Below are 26,854 nucleotides of genomic sequence, written 5' to 3' on the forward strand. Positions count from 1 at the left end.
GAGGAGGAGGAGCAAAAGCCTACAGCCAACTGTTTCCTATACCATGGGCTAGGCAGCACTGTTCCACCACAGCTGTCCCCAGTGGAGCCTGCATCCACCATATTAACCCAGTGCGCAGTGATGGACACGTAATGGCCCTGGCCATGCCTACTGGTCCATGCATCCGTTGTGAGGTGCACCTTTCAACTCACTGACTGTTTTAGTGCATGGACAAATTGGTCTTTCACATGCCGGTGGAGGGCAGTGATGGCTTTTCGAGAAAAGAAGTACCGACTGGGTAGGTCATAGCATGGGACAGCGTAGGCCATGAGGTCGCGGAAAGCTTCGCTTTCAACCAAACGGTAGGGCATCATCTCTAATGAGATTAGTCTGGCAATGTAGGCTGTTATGATTGAGTCACCATAGGAGGCAAAAACAGAAATGCTAGCTAAGTCCAGAAAACCAGAGAAGTTGGCAACTATCAGATTGCAGACCCCTGAACCTATCAACACAACTAGCAGTAGCCGCGGGGGGTTCCTACGATGACCTAGACCCCTCGAACACAGCCGGAGAGATACATAGGCCTAAAGAAGGAAAGGGGAAATCTATCTGCCCCAGAGCAGACCCCAAAGCAATAGGCAGCCCCCCACATATAATGACGGTGAAGCAAGATGAAAACACTTACACAGACAGAAAGACAGACTGAGCAAAGACGGGGCCCAAAAACTACCTAGATAGGAACGGATAGGAAGGCTGCTGTCTGCAATCTGCCAAAACCCTATCAGAGACAAAAGCCAACAAGCTGATATAAAAATCGCCCTGAAGCAACTAAGCTTCAAAAACTAAATCAGCACTCAGGTACTTTCAGAAGACAGAGCTAACGGAACACTGCACACTCCAGTAGGGAGTGGCAGAATCCAAAAAGCAAGAAAAACAAAAGCAAATCTTAAATGCAAAAGGCAAAACAGAAAACTTAGCTTTAGGAGAGCAGGAATCAGACTGGAGTCCAAGAGTCCACAGAGAAATCACCCGCAGGGCAGAAAGGGCGTAGGCTGCCTTAAATCCATTCAGTGACTCCACTCAGCCAATCGTCTTCATTAGTCCCAGGTGCCTGATAATCAGGCTCACTACCTTCCTTCACTAGAATAGGGAGTTCACCAGGCCTCAGTGACGGAGGGGAAAATGAACTCACAACAGTACCCCCCCTTGAGGAGGGGTCACCGAACCCTCAACAACGCTACCAGGGCGATCAGGGTGAGCCCGATGAAAGGCACGCACCAATCTTTTGGCATGAATATCAGAGGCAGAGACTCAGGAATTATCCTCCTGACCATAACCCTTCCACTTAACCAAATACTGGAGTCTCCGTCTAGCCAGACGGGAATCCAGAATTTTCTCTACCTCATATTCCAAGTTACCTTCAACCAATACAGGGTCCGGAGGTGCCACCTCAGGCACAACTGGCTCAACAAACCTCTTCAACAAGGACTTATGGAACACATTATGGATCTTAAATGTGACAGGAAGAGCCAAACGAAAAGAGACCGGATTAATAATCTCCAAAATCTTGTAAGGTCCAATAAATCTAGGCTTAAACTTAGGAGAAGCCACCTTCATAGCAATATTTTTTGATGATAACCACACCATATCACCAATCTTAAACTGGGGACCAATGGTCCTATGTCGATTGGAAAACCGCTGGGCCTTTTCCTGGGAGAGAGATAACTTATCCACCACTTGGTCCCAGATCTGGTGCATTCTCTCCACCACAGTGTCAACACCTGGGCAGGCAGAGGGCTCCACCTGCCCTGAAAAAAATCGAGGATGAAACCCAAAGTTACAAAAAAAAGGTGACATCAAAGTGGCAGAACTAGCTCTATTATTCAAAGCAAATTCGGCCAAGGGCAAAAATGAAACCCAATCATCCTGATCAGCGGAAATAAAACATCTCAAATACGACTCCAAGGTCTGGTTTGTTCTCTCTGTCTGCCCATTGGTCTGAGGGTGAAAAGCAGAGGAGAAGGACAACTGAATTCCCAACTTGGAACAGAACGTCCTCCAAAATTTAGACACAAATTGAACTCCTCTGTCAGATACAATGTTCTCAGGAATCCCGTGCAAGCGAACCACCTGTTGCAAAAACAGGGGCACCAACTCAGAGGAAAATGGCAACTTAGGGAGTGGTACAAGATGAACCATCTTAGAGAACCTATCACAAATCACCCAAATAACAGTCATTCTTTGAGAGACCGGCATATCAGAGATGAAATCCATTGAAATATGGGTCCATGGCCTCCTGGGGACCGGCAAAGGCATCAACAACCCACTAGAGCGAGAACAAGATTTAGACCAGGAGCAAGTCCCACAGGACTGCACAAAATTCCTGACATCATGAGAAAAGGTGGGCCACCAAAAAGAGCGACTCACCAGATCTCTAGTACCAAAAATACCTGGATGACCAGCCAATGCAGAGCAATGAACTTCAGACATCACTCTCTTCTTCCACTGGTCAGGAACATACAACTTTCCACTGGGGCAACGCTCAGGTTTGTCCTCCTGGAACTCTTGCAGAGCAAGTCTCAAATCTGGCGAGATGGCAGAAAGAACTACCACTTCGCCTAAGATGGTAGCAGGCTTGGTCACCACAGGAGAATCAGCAAAGAAACTCCTAGAGAGGGCGTCTGCCTTGACATTCTTAGTTCCAGGAATGAAAGAGACCACAAAATCAAAACGTGTAAAAAACAAGGCCCACCTAGCCTGTCTAGGGTTCAAGCGTTTAGCCGACTCTAGGTAAATCAAATTTTTGTGATCAGTGAGGACCACAACTTGATGTTTGGCTCCCTCCAACCAATGTCTCCACTCCTCAAATGCCCATTTCATGGCCAACAGTTGCCGATTCCCCACATCATAGTTACGTTCAGATGAAGAGAACTTTCGGGAAAAGAAAGCACAGGGATTCATTTTAGATGTTACCGGATCCTTTTGGGACAACACCGCTCCTGCACCAATCTCAGAAGCATCCACCTCTACCTGAAACGGGAGTGAGACATCAGGTTGCCGCAGAACCGGGGCGGAGGTAAATCTACGCTTCAGATCCTGAAAGGAAGCAACCGCCTCCGGAGACCAATTCAACACATCCGCACCCTTCCTGGTCAGGTCAGTCAATGGTTTGGCAATACTAGAAAATTTTGCTATAAATTTCCGATAAAAATTAGCAAAACCCAAAAACTTCTGGAGGGCCTTCAAAGAAGTGGGCTGAACCCAATCATAAATGGCCTGTACCTTGGCCGGGTCCATTTCAATAGTTGACGGAGACAAAATAAATCCCAAAAAAGAAATCCTCTGTACTCCAAAAAGGCATTTTGATCCTTTGACATACAGAGAATTCTCTCTCAAGATCCGGAACACAGTCCGAATATGTTCCACATGAGCATCCCAATCCTTGGAGAAGATCAAAATATCGTCCAGATAGATAATCAAAAATTTATCGACAAAGTCTCGGAAAATATCGTTCATGAAGCACTGGAAGACAGAAGGGGCATTAGTGAGCCCAAAAGGCATCACCAGGTACTCAAAATGTCCCTCCGGAGTATTAAACGCCGTCTTCCATTCATCCCCCTTTTTAATGCGGATAAGATTATACGCCCCCCTGAGGTCAAGCTTGGTAAACCAGCAAGCACCTCTGACTCTAGAGAATAGATCCGAAATCAGGGGTAACGGATACTGATTAGAGTTGAGCGACTTTTGGCTTTTTAGGGTCGCGTTTCGTTTCGTGAAACCCGACTTTTCCAAAAGTCGGGTCGAGCAAGATCGTCCGATTATAGGGAAAAGTCGGGGTCGTCCCGAAACACGAAACCCAATGTAAGTCAATGGGGAATAAAAGTCGGCAGTGAGAGGAGGACAGGAAACACACCTACAGTGCCCATTTGAATGCCAAAAGCATCAATTCTTCTTTCTTAAGCTTGTCAACCTTAATTAACTTCATAATACAAGTTACGCACTGAAAAATGGGGGTTATTTGGCTACAAACTGTGGGGGGGGAGGGCTGGCTCCAGGTTTTCATGTGCCCTGGGCGAAAGAGCGCCCCTTTAACACATACCACAACTCATCATGCTCCGATACGGCAGAGAAATAGCGGTATAGTCCAATGAAAAATACCTCACTTTTTACATCTCATGACGAGGCCCATCTATTTCTCCATACAGAATCATTGGTCCCATATAATGTTTGAAACAGTATATGATGAGCTCCACATAATGCTACAGTATATGTTGGTCCCCATGGATGAAGCTCCACTGTCTTATGGGCCCAAATAATGCTCCAAACATAATGGGCCCCATTTCTAATGCTCTAGTGTATAATGGGCCCTGTAAATGCTGCTCCAGTGTCTGATGTCCACCTTTGGAATGTTTCAGTGTATGGTGGGCCCCATCTATCATTCTCCAGAGTATAGTGCTCCCCAAAAATTGCTGTCCCAACATTGAAAACAATCAAATAAGTCTCCTCTCTAGGGAATCCCTGTACTTGTCTGGACAGGTGCTGTAGCTTGCTTAACAGCTCGCCAGCCGTTCTCACGCCCAGTATGGATTACACGTGATTGCACAAAGGTGAGAAAGGGTACCGTATCCCCAGATAACATGTATGGATAGCGTACACATTCAAAATATATGTCTCAGGAGGCAGGCTCAGACGGTGTTAGGCCCAGTATGGATTGGACGTGATTGCACAAAGGTTAGAAAGGGTACCGTATCCCCGGATAACATGTATGGATAGCGTACACATTCAAAATATATGTCTATACAGCATGAGGCAGGCTCAGACGGTGTTAGGCCCAGTATGGATTGCACGTGATTGCACAAAGGTTAGAAAGGGTACCGTATCCCCGGATAACATGTATGGATAGCATACACATTCAAAATATATGTCTATACAGCATGAGGCAGGCTCAGACGGTGTTAGGCCCAGTATGGATTGCACGTCATTGCACAAAGGTTAGAAAGGGTACCGTATCACCGGATAACATGTATGGATAGCGTACACATTCAAAATATATGTCTATACAGCATGAGGCAGGCTCAGACGGTGTTAGGCCCAGTATGGATTGCACGTGATTGCACAAAGGTTAGAAAGGGTACCGTATCACCGGATAACATGTATTGATAGCGTACACATTCAAAATATATGTCTATACAGCATGAGGCAGGCTCAGACGGTGTTAGGCCCAGTATGGATTGCACGTGATTGCACAAAGGTTAGAAAGGGTACCGTATCACCGGATAACATGTATGGATAGCGTACACATTCAAAATATATGTCTATACAGCATGAGGCAGGCTCAGACGGTGTTAGGCCCAGTATGGATTGCACGTGATTGCACAAAGGTTAGAAAGGTGCCGTATCCCCGGATAACATGTATGGATAGCGTACACATTCAAAATATATGTCTATACAGCATGAGGCAGGCTCAGACGGTGTTAGGCCCAGTATGGATTGCACGTGATTGCACAAAGGTTAGAAAGGGTACCGTATCACCGGATAACATGTATGGATAGCGTACACATTCAAAATATATGTCTATACAGCATGAGGCAGGCTCAGACGGTGTTAGGCCCAGTATGGATTGCACGTGATTGCACAAAGGTTAGAAAGGGTACCGTATCCCCGGATAACATGTATGGATAGCGTACACATTCAAAATATATGTCTCAGGAGGCAGGCTCAGACGGTGTTAGGCCCAGTATGGATTGCACGTGATTGCACAAAGGTTAGAAAGGGTACCGTATCACTGGATAACATGTATGGATAGCGTACACATTCAAAATATATGTCTATACAGCATGAGGCAGGCTCAGACGGTGTTAGGCCCAGTATGGATTGCACGTCATTGCACAAAGGTTAGAAAGGGTACCGTATCCCCGGATAACATGTATGGATAGCGTACACATTCAAAATATATGTCTATACAGCATGAGGCAGGCTCAGACGGTGTTAGGCCCAGTATGGATTGCACGTGATTGCACAAAGGTTAGAAAGGGTACTGTATCACCGGATAACATGTATGGATAGCGTACACATTCAAAATATATGTCTATACAGCATGAGGCAGGCTCAGACGGTGTTAGGCCCAGTATGGATTGCACGTGATTGCACAAAGGTTAGAAAGGGTACCGTATCCCCGGATAACATGTATGGATAGCGTACACATTCAAAATATATGTCTCAGGAGGCAGGCTCAGACGGTGTTAGGCCCAGTATGGATTGCACGTGATTGCACAAAGGTTAGAAAGGGTACCGTATCCCCGGATAACATGTATGGATAGCGTACACATTCAAAATATATGTCTATACATCAGGAGGCAGGCTCAGACAGTGTCAGGCACAGTATGGATTTGACGGCCCAGATTACACAGCGGAGGAGCAGGGAGAGGTAAAGATTGCAAATGCTGGGGCCCTGCCCAAGCAAGGGGGGTCCACTCGTGGGCGTCGGTACTGGCACTGGGCCCCTCATAGTACAGCGGTGTGTCTGACGGCGGGTGTGCACCACCACCGTCAGAGACACTTGATTGCACTATGAGGGACCCTGTGCCAGTGCCCGCGCCCAAGAGTCGGCCTACCCACCTGTCCAGGGCAACGGCACTCGCACGGTGTCGTGCTCTAGGTGGTGACCCCGGCCATGTGGGGGGAGGCAGCACAGTTAGGGAGTTTTAGAAAGTGGCATATGTTGATGTTGGACATTCAGCTGATGCAAAAGGCGAAATAGGTGAAGTACCAGGAAGAGGTGGACCAAAGCAAGCCATTTTTCTGTCACCCTATGTGTCATCAGGGGAAGGTGGGACAAAATCCTTGGAAACCCATGCGTGGTTCATTTTAATGAAGTTTAGATCATCCACATTTTGGGTTGACAGACGGGTCCATTTTTCTGTCAGGATTGATCCAGCTGCACCGAAGACTCTTTCCGATAGCACACTTGCAGCTGGGCAAGCGAGCTCCTGTAAGGCATATTGGGCCAATTCAGGCCAGGTGTCCAGTTTAGCGGCCCAATAGTCAAAAGGGAATGATCTGTGTGGGAGAACATCGATATGGGAGGAAAAGTAGTTTGTAACCATAGTTGACAACTGCTGTCTCCTGTCACTTTCCATCGATGCAGTATTACCAGTTGTGTGAGCGGTATTTGAAAAATCAGTCCACAATATTGTCATGAAACCCCTGTCTCCAACGCCACTTCTGCTGTGTGCACCACGAACACCTCTGCCAAGCTGCCCCTGGCCCGTACGGCTCGTGTGAGAACCATCACCGCTGCTGTGTGCTGGGAATGCCTCAAGCAACCGATTTACCAGAGTTGCTTGTTTATTAGCCAATATTAGGTCAAGGTTCTCCTGTGGCATGATGTTTTGTAATTTGCCTTTATAGCGTGGATCCAGGATGCTGGCCAACCAGTAGTCGTCATCGTTCATCATTTTGGCAATGCGGGGGTCCCTTTTTAGGATCCGCAAGGCATAATCTGACATGTGGGCCAATGTTCCCGGTGTCAATGATGCACTGCGAGTGCTGGGTGGAGGAGCACTTTCTAGCAAATCCACATCCCTCCAGTCACGCACAAACCCTGTACCAGACCTTGCCACGCCAACATTTTCACTTGCCCCACGAGATGCATCCTCCTCCCCTAAGTAATCATCCCCATCATCATCCTCCTCCTCCTCTTCTTCCTCCACCTCATCCAGGAGAGGTCCCTGAGCAGACAATGGCTGAATGTCATCAAGGATTCCCTCCTCCTCTTCCTCCTCATCAACATTGGCTGCAGACGCCTGCTCCTTAAGGTGCGTCAAAGTTTGCATGAGCAGATGCATAAGTGGGATGCTCATGCTTAGGATGGCTTCGTCTGCGCTTACCAGCCGTGTGCATTCCTCAAAACACTGAAGGACTTTACAAAGGTCTTTCAGCTTCGACCACTGCACACCTGTCAACTCCATGTCTGCTCTCAAAGTGCCTGGCCGTGTATCCTCCCACAAATGCATTATGGCCTGCCTCTGCTCGCACAGCCGCTCCACCATGTGCAGGGTGGAGTTCCACCTTGTTGCAATGTCGATAATGAGGCGGTGGTTGGGAAGGTGGAGCAATCGCTGCAGCTTCTGCATACGAATGGAGTGTACAGGCGACCGGCGGATGTGCGCGCACAGTCTTCGCACCTTCTGGAGCAGGGCTGTTAACTCCGGATAATTTTTGAGGAAGCACTGCACCACCAGGTTCAAGGTGTGAGCCAAGCAAGGTATGTGGCTGAGTTTTGAAAGGGCTATGGCTGCCACAAAATTACGGCCGTTATCACTAACTACCTTGCCTGCCTCAAGATGTACACTGCCCAGCCATGACTCAGTTTGTCGCTTCAAGTACTCAGCCAGCACCTCGGCGGTGTGTCTGTCGCCCAAACACATCATCTGCAACACAGCCTGCTGATGCTTTCCACTAGCTGCTCGATAGGGGGACACATCGTGTGCAACAGTGGCAGCTGCAGATGGAGTGCTCGTACGACTGCGCTCTGTGGACGAGCTTTCGCTTCTGGAGGAGGAGGAGGAGGGTCGAACGCCTACAGCCAACTGTTTCCTATACCGTGGGCTAGGCAGCACTGTCCCACCACCGCTGTCCCCTGTGGACCCTGCATCCACCACATTAACCCAGTGCGCAGTGATGGACACGTAACGGCCCTGGCCATGCCGACTGGACCATGCATCAGTTGTGAGGTGCACCTTTCCGCTCACTGACTGCTTGAGTGCATGGACAATGCGGTCTTTCACATGATGGTGGAGGGCTGGGATGGCTTTGCGAGAGAAGAAGTGTCGACTGGGTAGGTCATAGCGTGGTACTGCATAGGCCATGAGTTCGCGGAAAGCTGTGCTTTCCACCAACTGAAAGGACATCATATCAAACGAGATTAGTTTGGCAATGTGGCCGTTCAAACCCAGTGTACGCGGATGAGAGACTGAGTACTTTCTTGACCTACTCATAGTGTCTGGGAGGGTGAGCTGGACTTGAGAGCTGCATATGGTGGAAGTAGCGGTGGACAGGGCGGACTGAGAGAGGGTTGATGATGGTGATGGAGTTGGTGTTCTTTCTGATGGCCTAGAATCAGTCTTTCGTTGATATAACAGTGGGATTCCCTGACTGCTGTGGTCTTGCAACAACACCTCTACATTTGCTGCTGTGCTAACCGGTGGGCTTACAGTGGGGGAAACAATGTAGCGTTGCTGACTACCTTCGTTGTGATCAGTTGCACATGTGGCACTTGAGGTTTGGTGTTGTGTCCACGCTTGCAAGTGCATGCTGGTTAAATGTCTAAGCATGCAACTGGTATTCAAATTTTTCAGATTTTTCCCTTGGCTAAAGGTCTTTGCGCACTTCTTGGCCTGATCATGAGGATTTTGTTCAAAAAAGTGCCACACTGCACTCTTCCTACTTTGGCAGACATTTTGCGGCCTAGCACGCTGTGATCTTTTGACCCTCTGGACAAGCTGTCCAGCAACTCTTTTGATGTTTGGAACCTGTCTTTGGAGTGCTCCGGGCCTGCCAGATAACAGCTGTTGCGATGTCGATGTCTGCTGTGGATGCTCCTCATCTGAGCTATTGGAAGCAGCACCCTCTTCCCCCAATGGATGCCAATCTGGGTCAACAACTGGGTCATCCATCACCTCCTCTTCTATGTCATGTGCACCTTCCTCTGTGTCACCGTGTATGGTGGTATAGTGTGCGGGAAGGGGCACCTGAGTCTCATCAGGGTCAGAATCTGGCTCTGTACACTGCGAGGACAATGTAGTGCTCTGAGTGAATGTACCAGCAGAATCATCCATCAGCGGCTGTGCATCAGTGCACTCCATGTCAGATTCATCTTGGCCTGGGTAATTCACCATTTCACTTGATAATCCAGGCATGGTATGTGAAAACAGCTCCATGGAGTAATCAGTAGTATGGCCTGCGTCATCCTTCAATCTTGGTTGGGGTGAAGGACACAAGGAAAGGTGTGGTTCATGAACATGAGCCTCCAATGACGACTCAGTGCTTTTACTTTTTACAACTGAAGAAGAGGAGGCGATAGAGCTGGAGGCTGAGTCAGCAATGTAAGACAAAACTTTTTCCTGATGCTCTGGCTTTAAAAGCGATTTGCCAACTCCTAGAAAACTAAGCGTTCGAGGCCTTATGTAGCCAGACGATGACGCAGGGTCAGCACCTCCTGCATTCGGTCCTATTTTGCTCTTGCCACTACCATCAGATCCACCACCAACAGCATCATTACCAGCTGCCAACCCCCGCCCAATTCCACGGCCTCTTCCACCAGCCTTCCTCATTTTTGGTAGAAATGTAGACAAAATCCAACAAACTATATAGTAATGTAAAACAAGGTACAAGGTGTCTATAGGACAGGGGAGATTTTGAATATCTGCACACACTTTTGGACACTGGACACTTTTGGATTGTGTGAGGCCCACTGATATCTGAGCGCTATGTGACAGGCTCGATGGCACTGCTGTGACAAAAGTGACTAGAGGATAAGGGAGATTTTGAATATCTGCACACACTTTTGGACACTGGACACTTATGGATTGTGTGAGGCCCACTGATATCTCAGCGCTATGTGACAGGCTCGGTGGCACTGCTGTGACAAAAGTGACTAGAGGATAAGGGAGATTTTGAATATCTGCACACACTTTTGGACACTGGACACTTTTGGATTGTGTGAGGCCCACTGATATCTCAGCGCTATGTGACAGGCTCGATGGCAGTGCTGTGACAAAAGTGACTAGAGGATAAGGGAGATTTTGAATATCTGCACACACTTTTGGACACTGGACACTTTTGGATTGTGTGAGGCCCACTGATATCTCAGCGCTATGTGACAGGCTCGATGGCACTGCTGTGACAAAAGTGACTAGAGGATAAGGGAGATTTTGAATATCTGCACACACTTTTGGACACTGGACACTTTTGGATTGTGTGAGGCCCACTGTTATCTCAGCGCTATGTGACAGGCTCGATGGCAATGCTGTGACCTAAGTGACTAGAGGATAAGGGAGATTTTGAATATCTGCACACACCTTTGGACACTGGACACTTTTGGATTGTGTGAGGCCCACTGATATCTCAGCGCTATGTGACAGGCTCGATGGCACTGCTGTGACAAAAGTGACTAGAGGATAAGGGAGATTTTGAATATCTGCACACACTTTTGGACAGTGGACACTTTTGGATTGTGTGAGGCCCACTGTTATCTCAGCGCTATGTGACAGGCTCGATGGCAATGCTGTGACCTAAGTGACTAGAGGATAAGGGAGATTTTGAATATCTGCACACACCTTTGGACACTGGACACTTTTGGATTGTGTGAGGCCCACTGATATCTCAGCGCTATGTGACAGGCTCGATGGCACTGCTGTGACAAAAGTGACTAGAGGATAAGGGAGATTTTGAATATCTGCACACACTTTTGGACAGTGGACACTTTTGGATTGTGTGAGGCCCACTGTTATCTCAGCGCTATGTGACAGGCTCGATGGCACTGCTGTAACCTAAGTGACTAGAGGAAAAGGGAGATTTTGAATATCTGCACACACTTTTGGACACTGGACACTTTTGGATTGTGTGAGGCCCACTGATATCTCAGCGCTATGTGACAGGCTCGATGGCACTGCTGTGACAAAAGTGACTAGAGGATAAGGGAGATTTTGAATATCTGCACACACTTTTGGACACTGGACACTTTTGGATTGTGTGAGGCCCACTGATATCTCAGCGCTATGTGACAGGCTCGATGGCACTGCTGTGACAAAAGTGACTAGAGGATAAGGGAGATTTTGAATATCTGCACACACTTTTGGACACTGGACACTTTTGGATTGTGTGAGGCCCACTGATATCTCAGCGCTATGTGACAGGCTCGATGGCACTGCTGTGACAAAAGTGACTAGAGGATAAGGGAGATTTTGAATATCTGCACACACTTTTGGACACTGGACACTTTTGGATTGTGTGAGGCCCACTGATATCTGAGCGCTATGTGACAGGCTCGATGGCACTGCTGTGACAAAAGTGACTAGAGGATAAGGGAGATTTTGAATATCTGCACACACTTTTGGACACTGGACACTTTTGGATTGTGTGAGGCCCACTGATATCTTAGCGCTATGTGACAGGCTCGATGGCACTGCTGTGACAAAAGTGACTAGAGGATAAGGGAGATTTTGAATATCTGCACACACTTTTGGACACTGGACACTTTTGGATTGTGTGAGGCCCACTGATATCTGAGCGCTATGTGACAGGCTCGATGGCACTGCTGTGACAAAAGTGACTAGAGGATAAGGGAGATTTTGAATATCTGCACGCACTTTTGGACAGTGGACACTTTTGGATTGTGTGAGGCCCACTGTTATCTCAGCGCTATGTGACAGGCTCAATGGCACTGCTGTGACCTAAGTGACTAGAGGATAAGGGAGATTTTGAATATCTGCACACACTTTTGGACACTGGACACTTTGGATTGTGTGAGGCCCACTGATATCTCAGCGCTATGTGACAGGCTCGATGGCACTGCTGTGACAAAAGTGACTAGAGGATAAGGGAGATTTTGAATATCTGCACACACTTTTGGACACTGGACACTTTTGGATTGTGTGAGGCCCAATGAATATCTGAGCGCTATGTGACAGGCTCGATGGCGCAGCTGTGACCAAAGTGACTAGAGGATAAGGGAGATTGGATTGCTTTTAAAAAAGCAGTTTGCGCAGCAGTGGGTAAACAGCAATGCCAGCCTGTCAGGAAGCCTTAGAAGGCAGCCCAACAACCAACACCACTGATACACCACTATATAGCCTCCCCTTGCACTGCACACACAGTGACTGGTGTGTTGTGCAGGCCAAATCGCTAGCAGCAGAAGCAGGTTTTTTGTCTTCTTCCCTGCCTAACGCTCTCCCTACAGAATCAGCAGCAACCTCTCCCTATGCTAAGATCGGCAGAAGTAAGATGGCGGTCGGTGTGCACGCCCTTTTATACCCCCTGTGACGCCCACCAAAGCAAGCCAATCACTTGCATGCCCTTCTGAAAGATGGTGGTGACCCGTGCCTATGTCATCACGTTGCCCACAGTGTCCGTGGATCCTGATTGGCTGAAAAAGAGCGCAAAACAAACTTTTGAAACGCGACTTTGGCGCGTAAGTCGCCGACCTCGTGGCCGACCTCATCCTAGGGTCGGGTTTCGTTTCATGAAACCCGACTTTGCCAAAAGTCGGCGACTTTTGAATTTTTTCGACCCGTTTCGCTCAACTCTAATACTGATATTTAATAGTAATTTTATTGAGGGCACGATAATCAATACAAGGCCTTAAAGAACCATCCTTCTTGGCCACAAAAAAAAACCGGCACCTAAGGGTGAAGAGGATGGTCTAATATGACCCTTCTCCAACGCCTCCTTAATATAGGACCGCATAGCCTCGTGCTCGGGTACAGATAAATTGAAGAGCCGACCCTTAGGAAATTTACATCCCGGGCTTAGTTCAATTGCACATTCATAACTCCTATGAGGAGGCAAGAACGCAGACTCATTCTCACTAAATACATCATAGAAGTCCGCCAAATAGTCAGGAACCTCATGCGACTGAGGAGAGGTGGAAAAAACCGGAGCCTCAGTAAAGGTACACTGGCAACCCCAACTCACCACAGACACAGACTTCCAATCCAAAACTGGATTATGAATCTGCAACCAGGGAAACCCCAGAACAACGGCATCATGCAGACCATGCAACACCAAAAATCTGCAATTTTCTTGGTGGTCTGGGGCGACCCGCATGACCAACTGGGTCCAAAACTGAGGTTTATTTTTAGCCAGAGGGGTAGCATCAATCCCCCTCAAAGGGATAGGCGTCTGCAGAGGTGTTAACGGAAATCCACAACATTTAGCAAAATCCAAGTCCATAAGGTTTAGCGCTGCTCCCGAATCCACAAAAGCCTTGGCGGAAAATGTGGACAGGGAACAGATCAGAGTAAGCGCCAAAAGAAACTTAGGCTGAACCCCACCAACAGAAAACGTGTGTGCAAAGCGTTTCTCACGTTTAGGACAAACAGAAATAATATGTGGGGCATCTCCACAGAAAAAACACAGCTTATTACGCCTTCTGAATTCCTGACGTTGCGCCTTAGACAAAACTCTATCACATTGCATAGGTTCAGACGTCTGTTCAACCGGTGGCAACACCTTTCATGTAATCCTGCGTTCACGTAAACGCCGATCAACCTGAATGGCTAAAGACATAGAATCGTCCAGACCAGAGGGAACAGGAAATCCCACCATAGTATCTTTTATGGCTTCTGACAAACCCTTCCGAAAGAGAGCAGCCAAGGCACTATCATTCCAGGTAGTAAGGACCGCCCACTTTCGGAACTTTTGACAGTACAACTCTGCAGATTCTCGACCCTGGTTCAATGCTAACAGGGTCTTTTCAGCCTAATCAATAGCATTAGGTTCATCGTACAGCAACCCCAAGGCTTGAAAAAATGCGTTCACATTAGTCAGAATAGGGTCATCTGGTTTCAAAGAAAACGCCCAATCCTGGGGATCGCCGCGCAGCAAAGAGATGACAATTTTAACCTGCTGCGCGGGGCTCCCTGACGAGTTAGGCTTCAAAGCAAAAAATAATTTACAATTATTTTTGAAACTCAAAAATTTAGATCGATCCCCAAGAAATACATCAGGTGTAGGAATCTTTGGTTCAACAGCATGTGAACGAGCAAGATAGGCGGAAATTCCTCGCACTTCAGCAGCGAGCTGCTCCACACGATCAGACACTTGCTTAATCTCCATTGAGAGAAAAAAAAATTCCCCCTACGGCCTCAGAGATATAGAGGAAAGAATATACACACCTTTTTTTTTTTTTTTAAAACACAATTCTTTCCTGCTATTGAGTACCCAAGGATCTGCGGTTCGGCGGGTGATTCTGTTATGATTGAGTCACCGTAGGAGGCAAAAGCAGAAATGCTAGCTAAGTCCAGAATACCAGAGAAGTTGGCAACTATCAGATTGCAGACCCCTGAACCTATCAACACAACTAGCAGTAGCCGTGGGGGGTTCCTACGATGACCTAGACCCCTCGATCACAGCCGGAGAGATACATAGGCCTAAAGAAGGAAAGGGGAAATCTATCTGCCCCAGAGCAGACCCCAAAGCAATAGGCAGCCCGCCACATATAATGACGGTGAAGCAAGATGAAAACACACAGACAGAAAGACAGACTGAGCAAAGACGGGGCCCAAAAACTACCTAGATAGGAACAGATAGGAAGGCTGCTGTCTGCAATCTGCCAAAACCCTATCAGAGACAAAAGCCAACAAGCTGATATAAAAATGGCCCTGAAGCAACTAAGCTTCAAAAACTAAATCAGCACTCAGGTACTTTCAGAAGACAGAGCTAACGGAACACTGCACACTCCAGCAGGGAGTGGCAGAATCCAAAAAGCAAGAAAAACAAAAGTAAATCTTAAATGCAAAAGGCAAAACAGAAAACTTAGCTTTAGGAGAGCAGGAATCAGACTGGAGTCCAAGAGTCCACAGAGAAATCACCCGCAGGGCAGAAAGGGCGTAGGCTGCCTTAAATCCAGTCAGTGACTCCACTCAGCCAATCGTCTTCATTAGTCCCAGGTGCCTGATAATCAGGCTCACTACCTACCTTCACTAGAATAGGGAGTTCACCAGGCCTCAGTGACGGAGGGGAAAATGAACTCACAACAGTAGGCGTTCAAACACAGTGTATGCGGATGAGAGGATGAGTACTTTCTTGTCCTACTCAGAGTGTCTGGTAGGGTGAGCTGGACTGGAGAGCTGCATATGGGGGAAGTAACTGGGACTGGATGGAGTGAGAGGGGGTTGGTGATGGTATTGGTGATGATTCAGTGTTGGGTTGCAAAACCATTGTGATTCCCTGAGTTGCGACACCTCCACATTTAGTGCTGGTGGTGTGCTTAATGGTGGCGGTGGTCTTACAGTGGGGGTAGCGATGGAGTGTTGTTGGCTACCTTCAGTCGGAGCAGGTGCACATATGCTACCTGAGGTTTTGTAGTCCGTCAACGCTTACAAGTGCATGTTGATTGAATGTCTAAGCATGCAACTGGTATTCAAATTTTTGAGTTGTTTACCTCGGCTAAAGGTCCTTCTGCACTTCTTACAGGTAACCTTTACCTCATCAGTATGATTTTGGACAAAGAAGTGCCACACTGCACTCTTCCTACTATGGTAAACTATTTTCTAGCCTTGCACGCTGTGCTAAGTTGACCATCTGGTCAAGCTGTCCTGCAACTCTTTTAGTTTTTGTTCCACGTTTTAGGACAGCTACGGGCCTGCTAGATAACCGCTGCTGCGATGTCAATGCCTGTTGCGAATCCTTCTCCTTTTCTGAACTATTGCCAACGCCACCCTCCTCCCCCAATGGATGCCAATCTGGGTCCAGAACTGGGTCATTCATCACCTCCTCTTCAAAGTCATCTGCACCTTCCTCTTTATCTTCCTCTGTGTCACCGTGTAAGGTGGTATATTATGCGGGAAGGGGCACCTGGGTTTCATCAGGGTCAGATTCTGGCTCAATGGAATGCGAGGGCAATGTAGTGCTGTGGGTCAATGTACCAGCAGAATCATCTAGCAGTGGCTGTGCATCAGTGCACTCCATGTAAGATTCATCTTGGACTAGGGAATTCAGGATTTGACTGAATAACCCAGGCATGGTATGTGAAAAGAGCTCCATAGAGTAATCTGAATTGTGGGCTGCCGCATCCTTAACTTTTGGTGGGGTGAAGGACACAAGGAAAGGGGTTTTTTATGACCAGAACTCTGCACTCACGACTCAGTGCTTGCTGGTTTAGACCGTTCAGAAGAGGAGGCAATAGAGCTGGTGGCTGTTTCGGCAATGTGCGCCAAAACCTGTTCCTGATGCTCCGGCTTTAAAAGCGGTTTTCCTACTCCAAGAAAAGGCAACCTTACAGGCCTTCTTGGGTCAGAGAATGACGCAGGCTCAACACCTCCTGCCTTAGCTGCTATTGTGCTTTTGCCAGAACCAGCCGATGCACCACCACCATCAGTACCAGCTGCGCCCCCCTGCCAACGTCCGCGGCCTCTTCCACCATACTTCCTCATGTTTGGGAAAATGTACCAAAAATACCAGCAGAGAGATGGTACTGTATGAGGAGCGTCCAGCTGTGTAAGATGTATTAAACAAATTAAATCAACGTATATATTATGTTAGTCTCAGACGCTCTCACTGTATGTATTGGACCGTAATCCAACAAGCAGATATAGGGAACTGTATCAGAAGTGTACACCTGTATACGATTTTTGTGCAACTAACAATCTCCGTATATGTATTTACGGAGTGTCACACACACACGCTGACTAGGTATAAAAGTTACTGTAATGCGAACGGCAGATATACAATACTGTTGGAGAATCGGACAGCTCTATACCATGTGTGTAAGGAAAATTGTCAAGCTCCGTGTATTTGTATGCGGACTGACACACGCTGTCTCTGTTTAGTTTTGACGTAATCAAACAGCAGATATACGAAACTGTTTGAAAAATGGACACGACTCTAAGGTGTAGGTCTGGAAAAACGGAAAAACTCCTCGTTTTTTTTCCAGAGTCACACACAGGTAGCTTCTATTTGTCCGTGCTATAAGGCGGTACATGGTAGTGTGTGAGGAGCATACACCGCTGTACGGTGTGTGTATGTAAAATTGTCAAGCTCCGTGTATTTGCATATGGACTGGCACACGCAGTCTCTGTCTAGTTTTGACCGTATTCAAGCAGCAGATATACGAAACTGTTTGAAAAACGGACATGACTCTAAGGTGTAGGTCTGGAAAAACAGACAAACTCCACGGCTTTTTCTTCCAGAGTCACACCCAGATAGCTTCTATTTGTCCGTGATACCAGCCGGTACACAGTAGTGTGTGAGGAGCGTACACCGCTTGACGGTGTCTGTATGGAAAATTGTCAAGCTCCGTGTATTTGTATATGGACTGACACACGCTGTCTCTGTCTAGTTTTGACTGTAATCAAACAGCAGATATACGAAACTGTTTGAAAAACGGACACAACTCTAAGGTGTAGGTCTGGAAAAATGGACAAACTCCTCGGCATTTTCTTCCAGAGTCACACCCAGATAGCTTCTATTTGTCCGTGATACCAGCCGGTACACGGTAGTGTGTGAGGAGCGAACACCGCTAGACGGTGTGTGAAAAAATGAACGCTCAGTAACTCATCAGGACAAAATAACTAAATTTGGAGTGCTTTGAAAAAAGCAGTTTGAACAGCAGTGTGCACACAGCAATGCAGCTAGCAGGTAGCCTTAACCCCTTCACCCACATGGGTGGTTTGCACGTTCATGACCGGGCCAATTTCTACAATTCTGACCACTGTCCCTTTATGAGGTAATAACTCTGAAACGCTTCCATGGATCCCGGTGATTCTGACACTGTTTTTTCGTGACATATCGTGCTTCATGTTAGTGGTAAAATTTCATTCAAATAACTTGCGTTTATTTGTGAAAAAATTGGAAATTTGGCGAAAATTTTGAAAATTTTGCAATTTTCCAAATTTGAATTTTTATGCCCTTAAATCACAGAGATACGGCACACAAAAAACATGATAAGTAACATTTCCCACATGTTTATTTTACATCAGCACAATTTTGGAACCAACATTTTTTTTGTTAGGAAGTTATAAGGGTTAAAAATTGACCAGCGATTTCTCATTTTTGCAACACCATTTTATTTTTATGGACCACATCACATTTGAAGCCACTTTGAGGGGTCTATATGATAGAAAATACCCAAAAGTGACACCATTCTTAAAACTGCACCCCTTAAGGTGCTCAAAACCACATTCAAGAAGTTTATTAACCCTTTAGGTGCGTCACAGGAATTTTTGAATATTTTAAAAAAAAATGAACACTTAACTTTTTTTCACAAAAAAAATACTTCAGGTTCAATTTTTTTTATTTTACCAAGGGTAACAGGAGAAATTGGACTGCAAAAGTTATTGTGCAATTTGTCCTGAGTACGCAGATACCTGATGTGTGGGGGGGGGGAACCACTGTTTCGGCGCATGGCTGTGCTCAGAAGGGAAGGAGCGGCGTTTGACTTTTTCAATGCAAAATTGGCTGGAATTCAGATCGGACGCCATGTCACGTTTGGAGAGCCCCTGATGTACCTAAACAGTGGAAACCCCCACAAGTGACCCCATTTTGGAAACTAGACCCCCCAAGGAACTTATCTAGATATGTGGTGAGAACTTTGAACCCATAAGGGCTTCACAGAAGTTTATAACGTACAGCGGTACAATTAAAAAATCATGTTTTTCCACAAAAATGATCTTTTCACATCCCATTTTTTATTTTCCCAATGGTAACAGGACCCTAAAAGTTATTGTGCAATTTGTCCTGATTACGCTGATACCCCACATGTGAGGGTAAACCACTATTTGGGCGCATGGCAGAGCGCGGAAGGGAAGCAGCGCCATTTGACGTTTTTGGCTGGAATTGAGATCGGACACCATGTCGCGATTGGAAAAACCCCTGATGTACCAATACAGTGGAAACCCCCCACAAATGACCCCATTTTGGAAACTAGACCCCCAAAGGAACTTATCTAGATGTGTGGTGAGAACTTTGAACCCCCAAGGGCTTCAAAGAAGTTTATAACATACAGCCGTACAATTAAAAAATCATATTTTTTCCACAAAAATGATCTTTTCACCCTCAATTCTTATTTTCCAAGGGTAACAGGACCATAAAAGTTATTGTGCAATTTGTCCTGAGTACGCTGATACCCCACATGTGGGGATAAACCACTATTTGGGCGCATGGCAGAGCTCGGAAGGGAAGCAGCGCCATTTGACGTTTTTGGCTGGAATTGAGATCTGACACCATGTCGCGTTTGGAAAGCCCCTGATGTGCCAAAACTTTAGAAACCCCCCACAAATGACACCATTTTGGAAACTAGACCCCCCAAGGAACTTATCTAGATGTGTGGTGAGCACTTTGACCCATCCAGTGCTTCACAGAAGTTTATAACACCCGGGTGTGAAAATAAAAAAAATTGTATTTTTTCCACAAACTTGATCTTTTAGTCATCAATTTTTTTATTTTCCCAAGGGTATCAGGAGAAATTGGACCCCAAAAGTTGTTGTCCAATTTGTCCTGAGTACGCTGATACCCCATATGTGGGAGAAAACTACTGTATGGGCACAAGTCGGGGCTCGGAAGGGAAGTAGTGACGTTTTGGATTGCAGACTTTGATGGAATAGTCTGCGGGTGTCATGTTGCCTTTGGAGAGCCCCTAATGTACCTAAACAGTCGAAACCCCCCACAAATGACCCCATTTTGGAAACTAGACCCCCTAAGGAACTTATCTAGATGTGTGGTGAGCACTTTGAACCCTCAAGGGCTTCACAGACGTTTATAATGCCCGGGCATGAAAATAAAAAAATCATATTTTTTCCACAAACATGATCAATTAGTCCCCAATTTTTTTATTTTCCCAAGTGTAACAGGAGAAATTGAACCCCAAAAGTTGTTGTCCAATTTGTCCTGAGTACGCTGACACCCCATATGTGGGAGAAAACTTTTGTATGGGCACACGTCGGGGCTCGTTAGGGAAGTAGTGACGTTTTGGAATGCAGACTTTGATGGAATGGTCTGTGGGTGTCATGTGTGTTTGGAGAGCCCCTGATGTACTTAACTATTGAAACTCCCCACAAGTGACAACATTTTGGACACTAGACCCCCCACGGAACTTATCTAAATGTGTGGTGAGCACTTTGAACCCCCAAGTGCTTCACAGAAGTTTATAACGCCCGGGTGTGAAAATAAAAAAAATCATTTTTTTCACAAAAATGATATTTTTGCCCCCAATTTTTTATTTTCTTAACGGTAACAGGAGAAATTGGACCCCAAAAGTTGTTTTGCAATTTGTCCTGAGTACGCTGATACCCTACATGTGGGGGTAAAACACTGTTTGTGCGCATGGCAGAGCTTGGAATGGAAGGAGCACCATTTGACTTTTTCAACTAAGAATTAGAGTTGAGCGATACCAGCCGATACTTGAAAATATCAGATCGGAATGGATCGGCCGATCTTAAAAAAAAGTATCGGTATCGCCGATTCCGATACCGGGAACCAATGCAAGTCAATGGGGCCAAAATATCGGAATTAAAAAAAAACCTTTCTTTCCTTGTAGGTTAATTCTACATGAAGAAAAACAACTAAGAATAATGTAGAATGTATTGTGGGAGGTGGAGGAGACATTAAAGCCATAGAGGTTTAGCCAAATCAAATGGAATAGCAGGAATTAAACTTTTTTTTTAAAGATGTTAGGAGTTACAAAGATATTGACTATGTTAGCCTCATTTATATTTTGCCAGACATGTATGTCTTCTTCTTCTTTCTTCTTCTTTCTTATTCTTCTTCCTTTTTTTTACCTTCTTCTTCTTCTTATTCCTTTTTTTACATTCTTCTTCTTCTTCTTCCTCCTTTTTTTACATTCTTCTACTTCCTTTTTTTACATTCTTCTTCTTCCTTTTTTTACATTCTTCTTCTTATTCCTTTTTTTACATTCTTCTTCTTCTTCCTTTTTTAAATTCTTCTACTTCCTTTTTTTACATTCTTCTTCTTCTTCTTCCTTTTCTTACATTCTTCATATTCTTCTTATTCAACAATTATTATTCTACATATTCAACTTCTTCATCTTCTTCCTATTCTTCTTCATCATATTCTTGTTTGTGTCAGGCATTCCTGTAGTTGTTATCTGGAAAAGTTAGAAGTTTACACCTTCCGTTCTGCCTGTCACAAAAGATTTACAACAGGATTTGTCCGCGTTCAGTTTGGCCTGCAGCAGCAGGCCTTTTCCAGGGGCACCACGAGGAGGAACGGACTCACCCCCATACACTGCTTAGTCTTCTTCTGCTTATAAATAAGATAATATCATTTGCTCAGAGTATTAGTCTTATGCTTAATGTTCTTCTGCTTTGTTTTTTTTATGCTTCTTGGTCTTCTCTCTCTTGTTGTTCTGCATCTTGGTGGTTGTCTTCCTGTTCTTTGTCCTCTTGAACCAGCTGACGGTACTGGCACCGGGAGGGGCAGCAGAAGGAACAAGAGCCAATGGCACTACCGAGGACCAGCTGACGGTGCTGGAACCCGGTTACTAAGCAGGAGGTACCTGTGCTACAAAGCACTACCAAGGACCAGCAGACGTTGCCGGAACTCGGATACCGAGATGGAGGCACCTAGGCCAAAGGCTCTGACGAGAACCAGCTGACGGTGCTGGAACCCGGAGGGGTAGCATAAGCTGCAAGAGCAAATGGAAATAGCGAGGACCAGCTGACAGTGCTGGCACCCGGAGGGGCAGCAGAAGGAATAAGAGCCAATGGCACAACCAAGGACCAGCTGACGGTGCTGGAACCCGGTTACTAAGCAGGAGGTACCTGTGCTACAAAGCACTACCAAGGACCAGCAGACGTTGCCGGAACTCGGATACCGAGATGGAGGCACCTAGGCCAAAGGCTCTGACGAGAACCAGCTGACGGTGCTGGAACCCGGAGGGGTAGCATAAGCTGCAAGAGAAAATGGAAATAGCGAGGACCAGCTGACAGTGCTGGCACCCGGAGGGGCAGCAGAAGGAATAAGAGCCAATGGCACAACCAAGGACCAGCTGACGGTGCTGGAACCCGGTTACTAAGCAGGAGGTACCTGTGCTACAAAGCACTACCAAGGACCAGCAGACGTTGCCGGAACTCGGATACCGAGATGGAGGCACCTAGGCCAAAGGCTCTGCCGAGAACCAGCTGACGGTGCAGGAACCCGGAGGGGTAGCATAAGCTGCAAGAGCAAATGGAAATAGCGAGGACCAGCTGACAGTGCTGGCACCCGGAGGGGCAGCAGAAGGAATAAGAGCCAATGGCACAACCGAGGACCAGCTGACGGTGCTGGAACCCGGTTACTAAGCAGGAGGTACCTGTGCTACAAAGCACTACCAAGGACCAGCAGACGTTACCGGAACTCGGATACCGAGATGGAGGCACCTAGGCCAAAGGCTCTGACGAGAACCAGCTGACGGTGCTGGAACACGGAGGGGTATCAGAAGTTACCCCTGAAAAGCAAAGTTGGCATGCCGCAAGCTGGCCGCAGTTACCGAATCACACAGTCCTACAGGGGGTGCTTGTCCTACTGGCACTATGGAACAAGCCTTTCTTACCAGAACCCGCAGTCCACATAGGAAGCACCTAAACTGCTGGCACCCTAGCCTCGGCTAACCCAACCGCAACACGACATGGCAACTTGAGGTGGCAAACTGACATTGACACTTCCCGGAAACAGCAGGCAGGGCTGGAACCAAGCTGGACAGGAGGGAGTACCCGTGCCAAAGTCAGTTATGAGCAGCAACTGGCGATGTTGGAGCCCAGGACAAGCACTTAGCAGGCTGAGGCCTGATGTGCTGTCAATTGGGAGGCAGCAGGACAGATTGCCATCAAAACAGCAGGGGAACAGCTGACGTTACTGAACCCCACAAACACAGGAGCTAGTGTTTTACTCTGTGAAGACGGCACTTCCGAGCAACAACTGGCTGTGTTGAAGCCCAGGGACAAGCACGGAGCAGGCTGAGGCTGCATTGAAGAAATTTTAAGATCGGTTGTAGACTACTAATTTGAACCAAGCTCCACTTAGGCCTGTGGCTTCACTGATTTTCGTATTTCCCCTGTCCTCCAACCCCGCCAGTTACAGCTCCGAAGTGGCGTCTGCACAATCCACACTTGTTCCTGTGTTACAGGTGTTCAGTCCGGTCAGTTAATCCCCTGATGTGTGTCCGGCAATGTCGCCTGCTCTGTCCACATTCCCATAATGGGAATGTGGACAGAGCAGGCGACATTGCCGGACACACATCAGGGGATTAACTGACCGGACTGAACACCTGTAACACAGGAACAAGTGTGGATTGTGCAGACGCCACTTCGGAGCTGTAACTGGCGGGGTTGGAGGACAGGGGAAATACGAGAGACAGTGGAGCCACAGGCCTAATTGGAGCACGGTTAAAAATCAGTAGTGGTATGACTGTGTAGGCAGCAGGAGACTTTGCCATCTACACAGCAGGGGATCAGCTGACGTTACTGAACCCCACTGAGACACGGGAGCAAGTGTCTCTTTCCGTGTGGACGGCACTTCCGAACTACAACTGGCTGTGTTGAAGCCCAGGAAATAGGAGGGTGTAGGCAGAGGCCTACTGTATTTTGAATGAGGTGACAGCAGGAGAGACTGCCATCCACAAAGCAGGGGATCAGCTGAAGTTACTGAACCCCACTGAGACACGGGAGCAAGTGTCTCTTTCCGTGTGGACGGCACTTCCGAACTACAACTGGCTGTGTTGAAGCCCAGGAAATAGGAGGGTGTAGGCAGAGGCCTACTGTATTTTGAATGAGGTGACAGCAGGAGAGACTGCCATCCACAAAGCAGGGGATCAGCTGACGTTACTGAACCCCACTGAGACACGGGAGCAAGTGTCTCTTTCCGTGTGGACGGCACTTCCGAACTACAACTGGCTGTGTTGAAGCCCAGGAAATAGGAGGGTGTAGGCAGAGGCCTACTGTATTTTGAATGAGGTGACAGCAGGAGAGACTGCCATCCACACAGCAGGGGATCAGCTGACGTTACTGAACCCCACTGAGACACGGGAGCAAGTGTCTCTTTCCGTGTGGACGGCACTTCCGAACTACAACTGGCTGTGTTGAAGCCCAGGAAATAGGAGGGTGTAGGCAGAGGCCTACTGTATTTTGAAAGAGGTGACAGCAGGAGAGACTGCCATCCACACAGCAGGGGATCAGCTGACGTTACTGAACCCCACTGAGACACGGGAGCAAGTGTCTCTTTCCGTGTGGACGGCACTTCCGAACTACAACTGGTTGTGTTGAAGCCCAGGAAATAGGATGGTGTAGGCAGAGGCCTACTGTATTTTGAATGAGGTGACAGCAGGAGAGACTGCCATCCACACAGCAGGGGATCAGCTGACGTTACTGAACCCCACTGAGACACGGGAGCAAGTGTCTCTTTCCGTGTGGACGGCACTTCCGAACTACAACTGGCTGTGTTGAAGCCCAGGAAATAGGATGGTGTAGGCAGAGGCCTACTGTATTTTGAATGAGGTGACAGCAGGAGAGACTGCCATCCACACAGCAGGGGATCAGCTGACGTTACTGAACCCCACTGAGACACGGGAGCAAGTGTCTCTTTCCGTGTGGACGGCACTTCCGAACTACAACTGGCTGTGTTGAAGCCCAGGAAATAGGAGGGTGTAGGCAGAGGCCTACTGTATTTTGAATGAGGTGACAGCAGGAGAGACTGCCATCCACACAGCAGGGGATCAGCTGACGTTACTGAACCCCACTGAGACACGGGAGCAAGTGTCTCTTTCCGTGTGGACGGCACTTCCGAACTACAACTGGCTGTGTTGAAGCCCAGGAAATAGGAGGGTGTAGGCAGAGGCCTACTGTATTTTGAATGAGGTGACAGCAGGAGAGACTGCCATCCACAAAGCAGGGGATCAGCTGAAGTTACTGAACCCCACTGAGACACGGGAGCATGTGTCTCTTTCCGTGTGGACGGCACTTCCGAACTACAACTGGCTGTGTTGAAGCCCAGGAAATAGGAGGGTGTAGGCAGAGGCCTACTGTATTTTGAATGAGGTGACAGCAGGAGAGACTGCCATCCACAAAGCAGGGGATCAGCTGACGTTACTGAACCCCACTGAGACACGGGAGCAAGTGTCTCTTTCCGTGTGGACGGCACTTCCGAACTACAACTGGCTGTGTTGAAGCCCAGGAAATAGGAGGGTGTAGGCAGAGGCCTACTGTATTTTGAATGAGGTGACAGCAGGAGAGACTGCCATCCACACAGCAGGGGATCAGCTGACGTTACTGAACCCCACTGAGACACGGGAGCAAGTGTCTCTTTCCGTGTGGACGGCACTTCCGAACTACAACTGGCTGTGTTGAAGCCCAGGAAATAGGATGGTGTAGGCAGAGGCCTACTGTATTTTGAATGAGGTGACAGCAGGAGAGACTGCCATCCACACAGCAGGGGATCAGCTGACGTTACTGAACCCCACTGAGACACGGGAGCAAGTGTCTCTTTCCGTGTGGACGGCACTTCCGAACTACAACTGGCTGTGTTGAAGCCCAGGAAATAGGAGGGTGTAGGCAGAGGCCTACTGTATTTTGAATGAGGTGACAGCAGGAGAGACTGCCATCCACACAGCAGGGGATCAGCTGACGTTACTGCACCCCACTGAGACACGGGAGCAAGTGTCTCTTTCCGTGTGGACGGCACTTCCGAACTACAACTGGCTGTGTTGAAGCCCAGGAAATAGGAGGGTGTAGGCAGAGGCCTACTGTATTTTGAATGAGGTGACAGCAGGAGAGACTGCCATCCACAAAGCAGGGGATCAGCTGACGTTACTGAACCCCACTGAGACACGGGAGCAAGTGTCTCTTTCCGTGTGGACGGCACTTCCGAACTACAACTGGCTGTGTTGAAGCCCAGGAAATAGGAGGGTGTAGGCAGAGGCCTACTGTATTTTGAAAGAGGTGACAGCAGGAGAGACTGCCATCCACACAGCAGGGGATCAGCTGACGTTACTGAACCCCACTGAGACACGGGAGCAAGTGTCTCTTTCCGTGTGGACGGCACTTCCGAACTACAACTGGCTGTGTTGAAGCCCAGGAAATAGGAGGGTGTAGGCAGAGGCCTACTGTATTTTGAATGAGGTGACAGCAGGAGAGACTGCCATCCACACAGCAGGGGATCAGCTGAC

Source organism: Dendrobates tinctorius, unplaced genomic scaffold (assembly GCF_039654945.1).
Source record: "Dendrobates tinctorius isolate UK_male_01 unplaced genomic scaffold, ASM3965494v1 ptg000098l, whole genome shotgun sequence".
Lineage (NCBI taxonomy): Eukaryota > Metazoa > Chordata > Amphibia > Anura > Dendrobatidae > Dendrobates > Dendrobates tinctorius.